This window comes from Pan paniscus, chromosome 18, assembly GCF_029289425.2.
Source record: "Pan paniscus chromosome 18, NHGRI_mPanPan1-v2.0_pri, whole genome shotgun sequence".
NCBI lineage: Eukaryota > Metazoa > Chordata > Mammalia > Primates > Hominidae > Pan > Pan paniscus.
In genome coordinates this window covers 68,068,433-68,087,694 of record NC_073267.2, presented here as the reverse complement: position 1 = coordinate 68,087,694, position 19,262 = coordinate 68,068,433, and the positions used below count along the sequence as shown (strand labels likewise).

Genomic DNA, 19,262 nt, shown 5'->3' with positions numbered 1-19,262 from the left:
TAAATACCTAATTTCCTTAAGCAAAATTGATTTTTTGCCATCCTTGGCCAGTTTCACTTAAGTGCACCCTACAATGCCTTTTAAGTTTTCTGTCCCATAGTGAGTAAGGAGTCTCTCTTTCCCCAGTGCATATATACAGTTGAACTGTAATTGAATAGTGCTTCATTTATTACAGTTGGGTAAATTGATAGAATATAGCATTCTTGGAAGTCGATACTCTGGTTTTTCTTTTTTTCATACTGCTTGAATGAGCAACATTTCAGAGGAAAAGATCTATCGGTGGTGGTTCATTATGTAGGTAGGATTTTAGTTTCATTTGTGCATTGGATTTTAGAATATCAAGACTATCTCTAGTAATCTACAGAGTTAAACTATTTACATCTTGGCAATTTCTTGAATTAATTAGGGAGATCTTTCTTTACCCCCAACCTTTTATTTGGATAGAGTTTTCTTAGTTGTGACCAAAGCAAATAAGGTTTTTTTCCCAGCAGTTTTTTGGACGACTAGAAACAAGATTTGAATTTTTCATTTCCTCACTATGAAAATGCAAAACTTGGCTACGCGCGGTGGCTCACGCCTGTAATCCCAGCACTTTGGGAGGCCGAGGCGGGCAGATCACAAAGTCAGGAGTTCGAGACCAGCCTGGTCAATATGGTGAAACCCCGTCTCTACTAAAAATACAAAAATTAGCCAGGTGTGGTGGCGGGCGGCTAGTCCCAGCTACTTGGGAGGCTGAGGCAGGAGAATTGCTTGAACCTGGGAGGCGGAGGTTGCAGTGAGCTGAGATCGCGCCACTGCACTTCAGCCTGGGTGACAGAGCGAGACTCTGTCTCAAAAAAAAAAAAAAGAAAGAAAATGCAAAACTCTAGTGTGACCAAAAGATGCTCTTTTACAATTAATGGTCAGTGTAATAATAATAAATTTGCAGTTCTGCTGAGACTGCCTAAAGATGGAGGGACTTGAGTTTTAACAAGTTCTTTAGCATCGTAAATTGAATTCTGAGATTTGAGAGTTTTCTCTTGGTGTAGTTCTTTTTAAAATAAAATAGCTTCAAGAAGGCTACTCTCTGTTATTTTGTTTTTTGAGACAGGGTCTCTGTTGCCCAGGCTGGAGTGCAGTGGCACGGTCATGGCTCACTGCAACCATGACCTCCTGAGTTCAAGCCATCCTCCCACCTCAGTCTCCCCAGTCAGTGGCTGGGACTACAGGTGTGCACCACTACGTCCAGCTAATTAAAAAAAGTTTTTTTATAGTGATGGGGGTCTCACTATGTTGCTCAGCCTGGCCTTGCACTCCCAGCCTCAAAAAATCCTCCCACCTTAGCCTCCCAAAGTGCTGGGATTACAGGCGGGAGCCACCATGCCTGGCGTGGATTAGATTAATTCTTGTAAAATATTTAAGGCACATACACAAGGCTGTTAAATGTTACAAGTTATTGAAGGCACTGTAGCATTGAGTGAAATAAATTGCTTGATTAATACGTGTATATAAAAAGCAAGTCAACTCTTTTTTTCATGTCAGACAGGTAAGGTGCTGATGTAACAAGGTTTGAGGTTGCCATATCTCACGCATGCATGTGAACACCCAGTCATCATGCTTATGAACTACGGAAGGGTCAACTCTTTTTCTTTTTTTTTTTGAGACAGGGTTTCTCTGTGTCGCCCAGGCTGGAGTGTGCGCCAACACGCCCTGCTAATTTTTTTCTTTGAGATGGAGTCTCGCCCTGTCGCCCAGCCTGGAGTGCAATGGTGCGATCTTAGCTCGCTGCAACATCTGCCTCCTGGGTTCAAGCTGATTCTCCTGCCTCAGCCTCCCAAGTAGCTGGGATTACAGATGTGCGCCACCATGTCCTGCTAATTTTTTGTATCTTTAGTAGACACGGGGTTTACCATGTTGGCCAGGCTGGTCTCGAACTCCTGACCTCGTGATCCATCCACCTCAGCCTCCCAAAGTACTGGGATTACAGGCGTGAGCTGCCGTGCCCGGCCAAACTCTTTTTAATTAATTTTTTTTTTTTAGAGACAAAGCGCGACCACAGCTCAATGCAGCCTTGAACTCCTGGGCTCAGTCAGTCTTCCCACCTCACCCTCCTGAGTAGCTGGCTGGGATTGCAGGTGCAAGTACACAATCCACCACAAAATAGTTATGCATAAACTGTTTTTCTAATAACTTGTGTTAGCCACTTTATGTAAGCTGCATACCATTTCTTACCATCTTCTGGATTTAAGCTCTGCTTGGCTTTGTGTTAATGTGGAAAGTCAATTTTTTCTTTAATTTTATAGAGGCAGGGTCTTGCTCTGTTACCCATGCTCTAGTGCAGTAGTGCTGTGATAGCTCGTTAAAATCACAGACTCCTGGGCTCAAGCCATCCTCCCACAGCAGCCCAAGTAGCTAAGACTATAGGCACACAGTGCCACACCCAGCTAATTTTTATTGTTGTAGTTGTAGAGACAGGGTCTTGCTATGTTGCCCAAGCTGGTCTTGAGCTCCTGGTTTCAAGTGGTCCTCCTGACTCAGCCTCCCAAAGTCCTGAGATTACAGGCATGAGCCACTGCACCAGCCAAAAGTTAATTTTGAGGTGTTTACATTGAGGGCCCATCCTATAGAAGGTGGATATATCAGCCATTTTCTCAACAAGGGCACTGTTGGCATTTGGGCAGTGTAGTTCTTTGTTGGCGATAGAGGTTGAATATCGCTTATCTTAAATGCTTGAGACTAGACATGTTTCTCATTTCAGATTTTGGAAAATTCTTGTACTTACCAATATGCGCCAATGAGTATTCTTTTGAGTGTCATGTTTGTGCTCAAAACGTTTTGGATTTTGGAGTCTTTCGAACTTTGGATTTTCAAATTTGGGATGCCCAGCCTGTATTGTCCCCTTGTAAGATGTGGTTTGTTATTTTTTTTTTAATTAAAAAAATTTTTTTGAGACACTCTTGCTCTGTTGCCCAGGTTGGAGTGCAGTGGTGCAATCATGGCTCACTGTAGCCTCAACCTCTCAGGCTTAAGTGATCCTCCTACCTCAGCCTTCTAAGTAGCCAGGGCTACAGGTGCATGCCACCATGCCCTGCTTGCTTGTTTATGTATTTATTTGTTGAGATGGTCTCACTGTTCCCCAGATGGGTCTCAAACTCCAGGTTCAAGTGATCCTCCTGCCTCAGCCTCCCAAAATGCTGGCATTACAGGCGTGAGCCCTGCACCTGGCCTCTTGCAAGATGTTTAATTTCATCCTTAATTCTTACTGAATGCCAGTAACTCTTCTGACACCTAAACATTTCAAAATGCTTTTGGAGATACTACTGCTCTTCAGTTTTTTTTTTTCCATAGATGCCTTCTTGAGGTTCAGATTTCTCATTAGGTTTATTTTGTTCACTTTAGATTTACTTATTCTTGGTATAAATCACAAGACACTTAAAATTATTTTAGTTTTACAATGGCACATGTAACAGAAGACTACATGGGGGAAAGGAAATAACGTATTTCACTGATTCTAAAACAAAATTTCCATACTTTAAAATCTCTAAAATTGGCATACACTGTATTATTGAAAAAAATGCTGCCAAATAATCTAGTAGTAATATATAAAATAATCATGTCATTCTCACGAAAGCAAACCAACCTGAAATAAGATTATGGAAAATAAGCACTATGATGGGTAGTGAAGGCAGAAGGAATTTCCCAAACTTTGACTATATCTCGTTTTCCTTTAAAAACAAAAAACGAAAAAACCAGCTGGATGCTGTGGCTCACACCTGTAATCCCAGCACTTTGGGAGGCTGAGGTGGGAGGACTGCTTGAGCTCAGGAGTTTGAGACCAGCCTGGGCAATATAGCAAGGCCCCATCTGTACTAAAAATAAAAAATAAAAACAAAGTCCTTGTAGGCCGGGCGTGGTGGCTCACGCCTGTAATCCCAGCACTTTGGGAGGCCGAGGCACGTGGATCACCTGAGGTCAGGAGTTCAAGACCAGCCTGGCCAAGATGGTGAAACCCTGTTTCCACTAAAAATGTAAAAATTAGCCGGGCGTGGTGGCAGGCGCCTATAATCCCAGCTACTTGGGAGGCTGAGGCAGAGAATTGCTTGAACCCGGGGGGCGGAGGTTGCAGTGAGCCGAGATCATGCCACTGCACTCCAGCCTGGGCAACAGAGCGAGACTCTGTCTGAAAAAACTAACAAAAAGAGTTATTGCAATTTCTTATTTTTTATTTTTTTGGTAGAGTCAGTGTCTTGCCCTGTCATCCAGGCTGCAGGACAATGGCCTGATCATAGCTCACTTGGGCTCAGACAGTCCTCCCCCTTCAGCCTCTCTAGTAGCTAGGGCTAAAGGCATTTGCCACTGCACCTTGCTAATTAAAAAAAAAAAAAAAGTAGAGATGGGGTTATTCTATGTTGCCTAGGCTGGTCTTGAACTCCTGGTCCCAAGCCATCCTCCTTTCTTGGCCTCCCAAAGTGCTGGGATTAGAGGTGCGTGCTACTGTGTCTGGCCTGCTGTTTCTTGAGTACATTCGCTTCTCTTTTCCTTACATGTTCATGGCTTTCCTGTGACCTTATCTTTCCTTTCTTGGTATTTCCCATCATCAAGAGTAACTTCTAAAAATGTTCATTTGATCATTTTGTCTGTTATTAGGCAAAACAGGCCTAAAACAAATCCAAGATAACAGCGGCTTAACAGAGTAAAAATGTATTTCTTCCTCAAATAATTTTCATTGAGGATGTTTCATTGAGGATCCTGTGCAATAATTCAAGAAGTCTGCCTTCATCTGTCATCTCATGACATCATCCTCCTCTAGGTCTTGGGGGTTTATTCATCGGGCAGATAGTGAAAAACAGAGAATCATGAGTGAGGTTTTATGAGCTAGGTCTGAAAGTGCCACATACCATATTTGCTGTATACTTTGTGGATTAGGAACTAAGTCTTACAGCCAAACCAATGCAAGAGAAGCTGAGAAATGTATTCTAATTCTTTAGCTGGGAAGAGGAAACAGTTTGGTGAGCATCTAGCCCATCTCTGCATCTCCCTGTTTACTAAAACAGACCCAAACCAATCAAAATAGCTTCCCAGATCATCTTTGTGATAAGATTCAAAATTCTGAAATGGATTCTCCATGTGCTAGACAGGAAATCCACAATTTGGGTCCCACTTACCTCTAGAAGATATTTCATCTCTGCTGGGCAAGCGTGTTGGGGACAGTTCCCAAGTCCACCTGCAGGTTCAGTAATTCACTAGGAGAAAAGCCCAGGGCTGATTTTCTTTTTTTTTTTTAAAATAGCAAAGGATACAGGCCCAGTGCTGTGGCTGATGCCTGTAATCCCAGCATGTCAGGAGACCGTGGCGGGCAGATCAGTTGAGGCCAGGCGTTCCAAGACCAGCCTGACCAACATGGTGAAACCCTGTCTCTAATAAAAATACAAAAAATTAGACGTAGTGGCATATGCCTGTGGTCCCAGCTACTCCGGAAGCTGAGGCAGGAGGATCGCTTGAGCCTGGGAGGTAGAGGCTGCAGTGAGCCCAGCTCAGGCCACTGCACTCCATCCTGGGCGACAGAGTGAGACCCCGTCTCAAAAAAATAAAATACAATAAAAAGTGTTTTTCTGTAGCAAAGTATACAAAGCAAAATCAGCAAGGGGAGATGGTGAATGGGGTGAATCCGGGAGGAAACCAGGCTCATGCTCCCAAGTGTCCTCTCCCAGTGGAGTCACACAGGACACAATTCCTCCAGCATGGAGTTGCGACAGCACATGTATGTGAAATGTTGCCTAGCAGGGAAGCTTTTGCTAGAAACTCAGTGCCTATTGTTATTATTGGTGGGGCCTGTTCCTGTAGGCACCCTCTGCCTACCACATATTAAAATTTTAGGCTCCTAGACAGAAAGCTGGTATTCATCTAGATAGAAAGCCGGTGTTCATCATAAACCACATTTGGTTTGTGCAGTTTATGCAGAGTGAGTCACTCTTAGTAGCCCTGGGGATGGTGAGAACTCTTCTGAAAGTTATCAGAGACCAGCCAAGGGCCAACTGTGCAAGCCTTTCTAAGGACAGCAGGCTCGGGCCATCTATGTTATCTCTTTTCTACAGTGAGTGAGGTGAATGGCTTCCATAGGTTGGGATTTTGCATAGAGAGTCTTGGAATATGCAAAGCTACTGGCATAATATTTTTTGGTTTTGAGAGTAATTTTCTTTTTTTTTTTTTTTTTGAGACAGTGTCTTGCCCTGTCGCCCAGGCTGGAGTGCAGTGCGCGATCTTGGCTCACTGCAAGCTCCGCCTCCCGGGTTCACGCCATTCTCCTGCCTCAGCCTCCTGAGTAGCTGGGACTACAGGTGCCCGCCACCACGCCCGGCTAATTTTTTTTTATATTTTTAGTAGAGACGGGGTTTCACCATGTTAGCCAGGATGGTCCCTATCTCCTGACCTCGTGATCCACCCGCCTCGGCCTCCCAAAGTGCTGGGATTACAGGCGAGAGCCACCACGGTGACCAATTTTCTACTTTGAAAAAAAACTTCAGTTCCTTTCTCAACTATTTTATGTAACTTTTCAAAAGAGTTATTCTTATTAGATACTTTGTATATATAAGAACATAATCTAAATAGACCACTGTTACGTGACTGTTTTTTCCCCTCAATAGATAATTTCTATTATTTATGGGTCCTTTTTTTAGTTATTACATGGTTTGCCACTTTATGATTTACTTAATCAGTGCCCTTTTGATGGATATTTAGGCTTTCAGTTGATAGTTTTTAAAGAATTGGTCATTGCCTGGAGAAAAAGTAATGAATTAAAAGGTGACTCCTAAGTATTCAGTGCAGAGGTATAATGCAGATGGTTTAGGGGCCTAAAACTCTTCTGTGAGAGTGGAGATGCTTATTGATACCAAGAATTGGTATTAAAACAATTATTTAGACTTGTACAAATCGATTTTGAAAGGATTTTTGCTTGTTTTAGACTTAACCTCTAAGCCAGGCGTGGTGACTCAAGCCTGTAATCCCAGCACTTTGGGAGCCTGAGGTGGGCAGATCACGAGGTCAGGAGTTCAAGACCAGCCTGGCCAACATGATGAAACCCCATCTCTACTAAAAATAAAAAAAAATTAGCTGGGCGTGTTGGCGCATGCCTGTAATCCCAGCTACTTAGGATCCCGAGGCAGGAGAATCGCTTCAACCTGGGAGGGGGAGGTTACAGTGAGCCAAGGTCATGCCACTGCACTCCAGCCTAGGTGACAGAGCGAGTCTGAAAAACAAACAAAAAACCTCTACTGCTCAGTATCTTCAAAATTATGCTACTTACTATCTGAAAGTTAAACTATTCCTTATCTGTAAAGTTGGGGTAATAATATCACCCTTGAGTTGTGAGGATTAAAGAAACATGTAAAGTGCTTAGACCAATTCTACTTAGTGTTTATTATACTTGCATAAGTTATTCTATTATGTACACAATAGTTATAACTAAGATTTTAATAAGTGAACCAACCTTTTGGAACTGCCCCATAAATCTAGAGTCTTTGCCTCTTGGAGAAGTAGTTAATATTAGTAAGTGTATAATCAGCCTTCCATAGAAGTTTTGCTCTTGTCGCCCAGGCTGGAGTGCAGTGGCAGGATCTCGGCTCACTGCAACATCCACCTCCTGGGTTCAAGCTATTCTCCTGCCTCAGCCTCCTGAGTAGCTGGGATTACAGGTGCATGCCACCATGCCTGGCCAATTTTTGTACTTTTAGTAGAGATGGGGTTTTGCCATATTGACCAGGCTGGTCTTGAACTCCTGACCTCAGGTGATCCATCAGCCTCGGCCTCCCACAGTGCTGGGATTACAGGTGTGAGCCACGGCGCCAGTCTGTTGTAGAACATTTTCATAATTGCAGAAAGAGAGTGAAAAAAAGACAAGGCTCAGATTGACCTCTTTTAGGTCAGAATGCTACTTGGGAAATAAATAATTTTCAAGGTCAAACTTGGTTATCAGTTGGTGTAAGTATTCTGTATTTAGTATTTAGTATTTTTTTAGTATTGGAAGTTGGCAGTTCAATAAACTGATAGCCTTGGGTCTTGCCTACTTGTCTTCTTAAGGTGCCTGATATTTAAATTTAGAGCAAGGTAGCTGGTAGAACATTGCTGGCATCAGTGCTGTGGGAAACCAAACTGCCTTTAGATCGATGTCTTTGCAGCCTGGCATGTGGCACATTCTTGTAGGTCCAGCTACTTGGGAGGCTCAGGTGGGAGGATCACTTGAGTCCAGGAGTGTTTGAGGTTGGCAGTGAGGTGTGGTCACACCACTAGACTCCAGCCTGGATAACAGAGCAAGACCCCTTCTGTTAAAGGAAAAAACAAACGAGCAAACAGATGTCTTTGGTCCAGTTGGAAGAAGTTAAGGGGAGAAAAAGAAGTAGGTGTGAGGGGCATTCCTTGTCCTCAAAGAAGAGATTGCATCAAAGTACAGTATCCTTTTCTTAAATATTTCTTTTTTTTTTTTTGAGACGGAGTCTCGTTCTGTCTTCCAGGCTGGAGTGCAGTGGCGTGATCTCGGCTCACTGCAAGCTCTGCTTCACGGGTTCATGCCATTCTCCTGCCTCAGCCTCCTGAGTAGCTGGGACTGCAGATGCCTGCCACCACACCCAGCTAATTTTTGTATTTTTAGTAGAGACAAGGTTTCACCATGTTGGCCAGGCTGGTCTCGAACTTCTGACCTTAGGTGATCCTCCTTCCTTGGCCTCCCAAAGTGCTGGGATTACAGGCGTGAGCCACCGTTCCCGGCTTCTTAAATATTTCTAATACCTGTTAGCAAGGAATAACCTGACACTGCTCCTTAGGTCAGTGGTTCTCAGGAATTGACTGGGGAGTTTATTTATTTTATTTATTTTTTTTGGAGATGGAGTCTCGCTCTATCGCTCAGACTGGAGTACAGTGGCGTGATCTCGGCTCCCTGTAACCTCTGCTTCCCGGGTTCAAGCAATTCCCCTGCCTCAGCCTCCCGAGTATCTGGGACTACAGGTGCACACTGTCACGCCCGGCTAATTTTTTGTATTTTAGCAGAGACAGGGTTTCACCGTATTGCCCAGGCTGGTCTTGAACTCCTGGGCTCAGGAAGTCCACCCGCCTCAGCCTCCCAAAGTGGTAGGATTACAGGCGTGAGCCACCGCGCTCAGCCTGACTGGGGAGTTTAAAATAGACAGCCTGTACTCCTTTTCTCTAGCAGTGTTGACTCTCTTGGTCTTGGGTGGTGCTTAGGAATCAGCATTTTTAAAATTTATTTATTTAGAGACCAAGTCTAGCTCTGTCACCCAGGCTGGAGCGCAGTGGTGTGCTCTCGGCTCACTGCAACCTCCACCTCCTGGGTTTAAGCGATTCTCCTGCCTCAGCCTCCCAAGTAGCTGGGGCTACAGGTGCCTGCCACCACGCCCGGCTGATTTTTTTTGTATTTTTTGTTTTGTTTTGTTTGTTTTATGTTTTTTTGAGATGGAGTCTCACTCTGTCGCCCAGGCTGGAGTGCAGTAGTGCGACCTCAGCTCACTGCAAGCTCCACCTCCTGGGTTCATGCCATTCTCCTGCCTCAGCCTCCCGAATAGCTGGGACTACAGGCACCTGCCTCCACGCCTGGGTGATTTTTTTGTATTTTTGTAAAGACAGGGTTTCACTGTGTTAGCCAGGATGGTTTCGATCTCCTGACCTTGTGATCCACCCTCCTTGGCCTCCCAAAGTGCTGGGATTACAGGTGTGAGCCACCGCGCCCCGCCTTTTAATTTTTTGTATTTTTAGTAGAGACGGAATCTCACCATGTTAGTGAGGATGATTTCGATCTCCCGACCTCAAGTGATCCGCCTGCCTCGGCCTCCCAAAGTGCTGGGATTACAGGCATGAGCTACCGCGCCTGGCCTATTTATTTCTTTATTGAGGCAGAGTCTTGCTCTGTTGCCCAGGCTGGCGTGCATTGGTGCGATCTCAGCTCACTGCAACCCTCCACCTCCTGCGTTTAAGCGATTCTCTGAGTAGCTGGGATTACAGGTGTCTACCGCCATGCCTGGCTAGGTTTTTGTATTTTTAGTAGAGATGGGGTTTTGCCATGTTGGCAAGGCTGGTTTTGAACTCCTGGCTTCAAGTGATTCACCCACCTCGGCCTCCTGAAGTGTTGGGATTATAGGCGTGAGCCGCCTTGCCCAGCCAGGAATCAGCATTTTAAATAGCCCTCTCTCCCCTTTCCAATTCTTACACACAGCTGCCTTAGTTGCATAGCGTTATAGTAAAGTCTGTATTTATTACATTAAGCCTCTTGGTCAATGTTTCCTTTTGTGTTTTCTATAATACCTAAAGTGAGTACATGGTGTATAGTTAGGGCTCAAATGTTTGAGTTGATAGGAATGCCAACTTTAGTAGATAATGTATATGTTAGTAACATGTTAATGTATTATATATGTTAATGTATTATTATATATAATATGACATATATATATATCACCCTAAGTGATCCCAGAAGGATATTCCTTCATGATAAAAGAAGGAATGAGAATAGTAAAATTTTCCAATTAAAAATGTTTTCTGGCCACATAGTTCATGGCTATAATCCCAACACCTTGGGTGGCTGAGGTGGGAGGATTACTTGAGCTCAGGAGTTCCAGACCAGCTTGGGCAACAAAGTGAGACCTGGTGTCTACAAAAAATAAAATAAGTAGCCAGGCATGGTGGCATGTGTCTGTAGTCTCAGCTACTTGGGAGGCTAAGACGGGAGGATCACTTGAGCCTAAGAGATCAAGGCTGCATCAGCCATGATCATGCCATTGCACTCCAGCCTGGGCGACAAGCTTGAAACTGTCTCTCCCACCCCTCCAAAATTTTTATTTCTATAGGTTATTGGGGGACAGGTGGTGTGGGTTACATGAGTAAGTTTTGTTTTTTTGTTTGTTTGTATTTTGTTGTGTTTTTTTTTGAGACAGAGTCTCCCTCTGTCACCTAGGCTGGAGTGCAATGGCAAGAGCTTGGCTCACTGCAACCTCCGCCTCCCAGGTTCAAGCGATTCTCCTGCCTCAGCCTCCCAAGTAGCTGGGATTATAGGTGTGTGCCACCACACCTGGCTAATTTTTGTAGTTTTAGTAGAGGTGGAGTTTCACCGTGTTGGTCAGGCTGGTCTCGAACTCCTGACCTCGTGATCCACCTGCCTCGGCCTCCCCAAGTGCTGGGATTACAGGCATGAGCCACTGCCCCCGGCGAGTAAGTTCTTTAGTGGTGATCTGTGAGAACTTGGTGAACCCATCACCTGAGCAGTATACACTGTACCCACTTTGTAGTCTTATTCCTCATCCCCTTCCCACACTTTCCTCCTGAATCCCCAAGGTCTATTGTGTCATTCTTATGCCTTTGCATCCTCATAGCTTAGCTCCCACTTATGAGTGAGAACATATGATGTTTGGTTTTCCATTCCTGATTGACTTTGCTTAGAATAATAGTCTCCAGTCTCATCCAGGTCGCTGCGAATGCCATTAATTCATTCCTTTTTATGGCTGAGTACTATTCCGTTGTGTATATATATACCACAGTTTGTTTATCCACTCGTTGATGGATGGGCATTTGGATTGGTTCCATGTTTTGCAATTGCGAATTGTGCTGCTGTAAACATGTGTGCAAGTATCTTTTTTGTATAATAATTTCTTTTCTTCTGGACAGATACCCAGTAGGTGGGATTGCTGGATCAAATGATAGTTCTACTTTTAGTTCTTTTTTTTTTTTTTTTTGAGACAGAGTCTCACTACGTCACCCAGGCTGGAGTGCAGTGATGCGATCTCAGCTCGCTGCAGCCTCAGCCTCCCAGGCTCAACAATTCTCCTGCCTCAGCTTCCCGAGTAGCTGGTATTACAGGCACGAGCCACTATGCCTGGCTAATTTTTTGTATTTTTAGTAGAGGCAGGGTTTCACTGTGTTGGCCAGGGTGTCTCGAACTCATGACCTCAAGTTATCTGCCTTCTTTGGTCTCCCATAGTACTGGGATTACGTTGTGAGCCACTGTGCCTGGCCTGGTTTCACTGTGTTTTGTAATACAAATTGGACATTCAGGTTTGTTTGTGTTTTAGTTTATCTTTCTTAAAATGTTCTTTTTCTTTCTTTTTCTTTTTCTTTTTTTTAAATTGAGACAAGAGTCTAGCTCTGTCACCCTGGCTGGAGTGAAATGGCATAATCTCGGCTCATTGCAACCTCCACGGCCTGAGTTCAAGCGATTCTCATGCCTTATCCTCCTGAGTAGGTGGGACTACAGGTGCTAGCTACCACACCTGGCTAATTTTTTCTGTATTTTTTAGTAGAGACAGGGTTTCACTATGTTGGCCAAGCTGGTCTCAAACTCCTGGCCTCAGGTGATCTGCCCGCCTCACCCTCCCAAAGTGCTGGGTTTACAGGTGTGAGTCACCGCGCCTGGCCTTTTCTTAAAATTTTCAATCATGCAATATATTTACATGGCTCAGAAATCAAAACCAAAAATAAAAGATGTAATCAGTGAATTTTTGTTCTGACTTCTATCTCTTCTCCTTTTTTCTCACCCATTTAGATAGCCCTTTTCTTTCTTTCTTTCTTTTTTTTTTTTTTTTTTTTTTGAGTTTTGCTGTTGTTGCCCAGGCTGGAGTACAATAGCATGATCTCCGCTCACTGCAACCCTCTGCCTCCTGGATTCAAGTGATTTTCCTGCCTCAGCCTCCTAAGTAGCTGGGATTACAAGCATGTGCCACTAGGTCCAGCTAATTTTGTATTTTTAGTAGTGATGGGGTTTCTCCATGTTGGCCAGGCTGGTCTCGAACTTCTGACCTCAGGTGAATGCCTGCCTTGGCCTCCCGAAGTGCTGGGATTACAGCCGTGGCCACCTTGCCCAGCCTAGATAGCCATTTTCATTGGCTTGTTTATTTTGAGTATTTTCACAAAAAAGCAACTATATATATGTGAGCATATATACAAACAAAAGGTAGTATGTATACAAGTGCTTAAACAAAAGACAGATGACTATATACACGGTCCAGGATGTTTATTCACCAATCACCTAGTCCTGGCCAGCCATCTTTCATGCTCTGACAAATACTGCTGCGGTAAATAATACTATCCATATGTTACACTTTTGGAGGTGTGTAGATTTCTGGACTTTTTTAGTGGGATTTTAAGTGAAAGCTCCTATGTAACTGCTATTGATCGAGACCTTATTTGGGATCATGCTATTCAAGAGTTCTGCAGCTTTTCACTTAGTGACTTAGTGTCATGAGTATACTTTTGTTGACATTTAACAAACTATATACCACAGCTGCTCTGGTTCTGTTTAGATTGAATGTTCAGTAGACAATTAGTAATATTGTATAGTGTTCTCTAGTGAAAATGCGAATGCCATTTTATAATCCTTTTCCCCCCCAGCTCTGCAGTAGGTAGTAGTTTATGTATGGCAAAACTATATTTTAATTGGATATTAAGCATATTGGGTGGGTGTCATATTGCATGTATGAAGATAATCTTTTTTTTTCTTTTTTTTTGAGACGGTGTCTTGCTCTGTTGCCCAGGCTAGAGTGCAATGGTTTGATCTCAGCCCACTGCAACCTCCGTCTCCCATGTTCAAGCGATTCTCCCTGCCTCAGCCTCCCTAGTAGCTGGGATTACAGGTGCCCGCCACCACACCTGGCTAGTTTTTGTATATTTAGTAGAGACAGGGTTTTGCCATGTTGGCCAGGCTGACCTTGAACTCCTGACCTCAGGTGATCCTCCCGTCTCGGCCTCCTAAAGTGCTGGGATTACAGGCGTGAGCCGGTGCGCCTGGCCTGAAGATAATCTTTACACTCATTTATTTTTGGGTGATTTGTAGTATTTTAGTATTAGGAAAAGTACTGAGAATGGCCTTGTACAATCTTTGTTCCCCTCAGTTGCTGTTTTACTTATTTTTTGTTTTTTAAGGGACGGGGTCTCACTGTATTGCACAGGCTGGCCTCAAACTCCTGGGCTCAGGCGATCTTTTTACCTGAGCTTCCTGAGTAGCAGGGACTACCAGTGCGTGCCACCTCACCCAGCCATTATTTTACTTTTTATTTCTTATATTTTAATTACAGAGACACTGTCTCACTATGTTGCTCAGTCTGGTCTTGAACTCTGGAGTTCAAGTGATATTCCTGCCTTGGCCTCCCAAAGTGCTAGGATTACAGGTGTGAACCACCATGCTTGGCTACTTTATATTATCATAACCATATTGTTGGTAAATTTTTTGATATCATTGTTCAGGTAACAGTTGACTTGTAGTATATTATTGTCAAATGTCAGTGACCTTTCATTTGCACTGTGCATCGTTTAATTGAGAAGTGCTGTGAGAAGACTAGGGAAACAAGGTAATTTGGCTGGGTACCGTGGCTCATGCCTATAATCCTAGCACTTTGGGAGGCCTAGGCAGAGGGATCGCTGAGCCCCAGAGTTTGAGACCAGCCTGGGAAACATGGCAAAACCCCATCTCTACAAAAAATACAAAAATTAGCCGTGTGGCAGCGGGCGCTTGTAGTCCTAGCTACTCAGGAAGCTGAGGTAGGAGGATCATCTGAGTCAGGGAGGCTGCGGTAAGTCGTGATTGTGCCACTGCCCTCCAGCCTGGGTGACAGAGACCCTGTCTCAAAAGGAAAATAAAGAGGTAATTTATTGCTTGGAAAGGATTTAGCATTTTTATTGTATGATTGCTTCTTTTTCCTTAGAATTATAGTTGTTTCCCATGTTGAAATATCAGTGGCATGATAATGACAAGTCCTCTGGAGTTTTGGAGGGATGTATTTATGTGTTTTTATTTTATTTTATTTTGAGACAGAGTCTTGCTCTGTCGCCTAGGCTGGAGTGCAGTGGTGGCGTAATCTCAGCTCACTTCAGCCTCCGCCTCCTGGGTTCAAGTGATTCTCCTGCCTCAGCCTCCTGAGTAGCCGGGATTACAGGTGTGCACCACCGCACCCGGCCAATTTTTGTATTTTTAGTAGAGGTAGGGTTTCACCATGTTGGCCAGGCTGGTCTTGAACTCTTGACCTCAGGTGATCCACCCGCCTCAGCCTCCCAAAGTGCTGGGATTACAGGTGGGAGCCACCAGGCCCAGCAATATGTGTTTTTAATAATGAAGATTGGGAGATTTGTTGAAATGGTAGCCATTTTTGGTGTGTTTGTTTGTTTTTGTTTTTGTTTTGAGACGGAGTCTTGCTCTGTCGCCTAGGCTGCAGTGCAGTGGCGCGATCTCTGCTCACTGCAACCTCCGCCTCCCAGGTTCATGCCATTCTCCTGCCTCAGCCTCCCGAGCAGCTGGGACTACAGGCGCCCACCACCACGCCCAGCTACTTTTTTGTATTTTTAGTAGAGGTGGGGTTTCACCGTGTTAGGCAGGATGGTCTCGATCTCCTGACCTCGTGATCCACCTGCCTCAGCCTCGCAAAGTGCTGGGATTACAGGCGTGAGCCACCGCACCCGGCTTTGGTGTGGTTTTTTTTTTTTTAATTTGTTTTTTGTTTTTTTTTTAGACGGAGTTTCGCTCTTGTTGCGCAGGCTGGAGTGCAATGGCACGATCTTGGCCCACCGCAACCTCTGCCTCCCGGGTTCAAGCAATTCTTCTGCCTCAGCCTCCCAAGTAGCTGGGATTACAGGCAGGCACCACCACGCCCGGCTAATTTTGTATTTTTTTTTTTTTTTTTTTTTAGCAGAGATGGGGTTTCTCCATGTTGGTCAGGCTGGTCTCCAACTCCCGACCTCAGGTGATCCACCTGCCTTGGCCTCCCAAAGTGCTGGGATTACAGGCATGAGCCACCGCGCCCAGCCTTTTGCGGTGTTTTTTAAAGGTTTTGGCCTGGATATGAAGTTAATCATTAAAACTATCTGAGTCCCTGGCATGTAAAGAGCCAATAGTAGACAACGCATATACAAATAGAATGATCCAGCGCTACAAATCCCTTATAGTGAATGAATATCTTGGAATCTCAACTTTAATGATCTTAAAATAATTAATTCTCTAAATAAATATTTTTGTGATGAACTTGTTGGAAAGTGACTATAGCTTTGTGTTACAGTATTTAAAAATGGCCTATAAATAATGACATGGTGACCCAAACTCTGTATACACATTATAGTGCTAGAGGTTTATTGGAAGGCTGTTTACAGCTTTGTGTAGTATGCACTACTAAGGCTAAATCACTTATTGTCTATTCTCATGTAATTTTTGTATATGATTAGCAGTATTTCAGTGGATTTTCGTGTTTTTTTGGTAGAGTAAAAATACAGGTTACAAAATCCTAAGCTTCAATTTATATCTATTCATTGAGCAAATATTTAGTGAGTTCTTACTATGGGACATGAAGTATGTATAATAAATTGGTGCAGAGTAAACAGTTACTTGTTTGTTATGTAACTTACATCCTAATATGAGGAGACTAAAAATATAAGTATGATACGTGTTAGTTTATATGATGTGGAAAAATGCATGGGGCAGGGGTGTGGGGATTACAGTTTTGCATAGGATAGTCAGAGTGTCTTCACTGAGAAGGTGATGTTTGAGTAAAGACTTAAAGAGAGGTAGTTAGCCATATTGCTGTCCACAAGAAGGGCATTCCAGACTAAGGTTATCAGTTTGGTGCAGAGGCATTAAGGTGAGAGGGTACCTGAGAAGCAACAAGGAGGCCACTGTGGCCAGAGAGAACTGAGTAGGGGAAGAAGAGTATAAGAGGAAGCTGGAAGAGTATCAGTGGTTAGGTCCCTTAACCTAACCATTGTTTGTTTATTGGACATTTTAAAGACTTCGTCTTCTTTCTACTCTTTGAGTCAGTGGAGGGTTTTGAGAACAGGATGACATATCTGAGTTTTAGACACACACACACACACACACACACACACACACACACACACACACACACACACACTTTTAAATTGTAGAGATAGGGTCTAGGTATGTTATCCCAGGCTGGAATGCAAGTGGTGTGATCATAGCTAACTGCAGTGTTGAACTCCCGCGTTCAAGCAGTCCTCCTGCCTCAGCATCACAAGTAGCTGGGACTGCAAGTGTGAGCCACCATGCCTGGGTTTTGAGTTTTTTATGATTGAAAATTATTTTTCTCTGGACATTATGTTGAGAATAGACCATAGGAAGCAAGTGTAGCAGGGAGATGAAGTTAGAGGGCTAGCATAGTAATCCAGGTGAGAGATATGATGATCCTTATCATAGCTTGGATATTGTGAGAAATGGTTGGATTCTGGTTATATTTTATAGGCGGAGCCAAAATAATTTCCTGTCAGATTGGCTATAGGTTTTGGCTATAGGTATTGGCTCCAAGATTTTGAAGTTTAAGGATGAAATTAGCATCAACTGAGATGGGGAGTGCTTTGCAGGGTGTGACATCATTAAGTGGGGGGAAGACAAGGAGCTTTTTTTTGAATATGATATATTTGAGATGTGGAGTAGAGATTATATTATACAAATTTGGACACTATGAGAGAGGTTTGGGCTGAAGATAGAACTTTTGAGAGAGTTATTGGTATAGATGGTTTTTTCTTTTAAAAAAAATTTTTTTTATTATTTTATTTTATTTTTTTGAGACAGAGTCTCACTCTGTTGCCCAGGCTGGAGTGAGGTGGCATGATCTCAGCTCACTACAACCTCCACCTCCTGGGTTTAAGTGATTCTCCTGCCTCAACCTCCTGGGTAGCTGGGATTACAGATTTACACCTGGCTAATTTATGGATGGTTTTTTTGTTTGTTTGTTTGTTTGTTTTTGAGACAGAGTCTTGCTCTGTTGCCCAGGCCGGAGTGCAGTGGTGTGATCTTGGCTCACTGCAACCTCCGCCTCCCAGGTTTAGGCAATTCTCCTGTCTCGGCCTCCCAAGTAGCTGGGATTATAGGTGTGCACCACCACACCCGGCCTACAGATGGTTTTTTAAGCCATGAGACTGTTAGTAGGCTGGATGCGGTGGCTTACTCTTATAATCCCAACACTTTGGGAGACTGAGGCGGGTGGATCACCTGAGGTCGGGAGTTCGAGACCAGCCTCACCATCATGGAGAAACCCCATCTCTACTAGAAAAAATACAAAATTAGCCAGTCGTGGTGGCACATGCCAGTAATCCCAGCTACCTGGGAGGCTGAGGCAGGAGAATCGTGTGAACCTGGGAGGTGGAGGTTGCAGTGAGCCAAGATTGTGCCATTTCACTCCAGCCTGGGAAACAAGAGCGAAACTCTGTCTCAAAAAAATAAAAAATAAAAAAAAATAAAAAGACTGAAGTAGATTACTAAGAAAGTGAATCTAGAGAAGAAAAGTTCAAGGACTCCAATATTGTGAAGCCAAAAGTCATCAGAGTAGACTAGAGAGACCAGTAAAATGCCATATTAGGAACAAAATAAGTGTATCCATCATCTTTTTATTATTTACTTAAAAATATTTTACTTTTTTTTTTTTTAATAGACAGGGTCTCGCCATATTGCCCAGGCTGGCCTCAGACTCCTGGGTTCAAGCGATCCTCCTGCCTCAGCCTCCCAAAGTGCTGGGATTACAGGTGTTTGCCACCGTGCACAGGCTTTTTTTTTTTTTTTTTTTAAGGTGGGTATGGAGCACTAGCATATGTAGAACCTTTGATTTGTGTACATAAAACTATGTATCCTTTATACGTTAAGAAGCTGTTAACTTTGCTTTGTCTTGATAAAAGTGTGTAACCTTTATACATTAAGAAACTGTTAGAGATAAAGGTTTTAAATGGCCTTTTAAAGGGGTTTTAATCTTCCTGAGTTTCCTGCATCTTACATGGTGAGTTTTGATTGTAATGAAATTACAAGCGGACTTCAGAACAGGAAGCTGTGGATAAGCTCAACTCCTTTCCTTCAGAGATTTTTGTGTTTCAGTGGTTCTTGGTGAATTTCTTAAAAAATGGGTGTTGTGGCTGGACGCAGTGGCTCACGCCTGTAATCCCAGCACTTTGGGAGGCCGAGGCGGGCGGATCACAAGGTCAGGAGTTAAGAGACCAGCCTGGCCATCATGGCAAAACCCTGTCTCTACTAAAAATACAAAAACTAGCCGGGATGTGGGCTCCATGGCTCATGCTTGTAATCCCAGCATTTTGGAAGGCCGAAGCAGGTGGATCGCCTGAGGTCAGGAGTTCAAGACCAGCCAGGCCAACATGGCGAAACCCCTTCTTTACTAAAAACACAACAAATTAGCTGGGCATGGTGGCTGTTGCCTGTAATTCCAGCTACTTGGGAGGCTGAGACAGGAGGATCAGTTGAACCCAGGTGGCTGAGGTTGCAGTGAGCTGAGACTGCGCCATTAAACTCCAGC

General features: G+C 43.8%; 1 non-coding gene across 1 annotated transcript; it reads right to left on the bottom strand.

Moving 5' to 3' along the window:
• Nucleotides 1-1,515: 1,515 nt before the first annotated feature.
• On the bottom strand, nucleotides 1,516-1,616 carry LOC112438777 (small nucleolar RNA U13). Its single transcript, XR_003027132.1, has one exon. It is a non-coding gene; the product is annotated as a small nucleolar RNA U13 (small nucleolar RNA).
• Nucleotides 1,617-19,262: the final 17,646 nt, after the last annotated feature.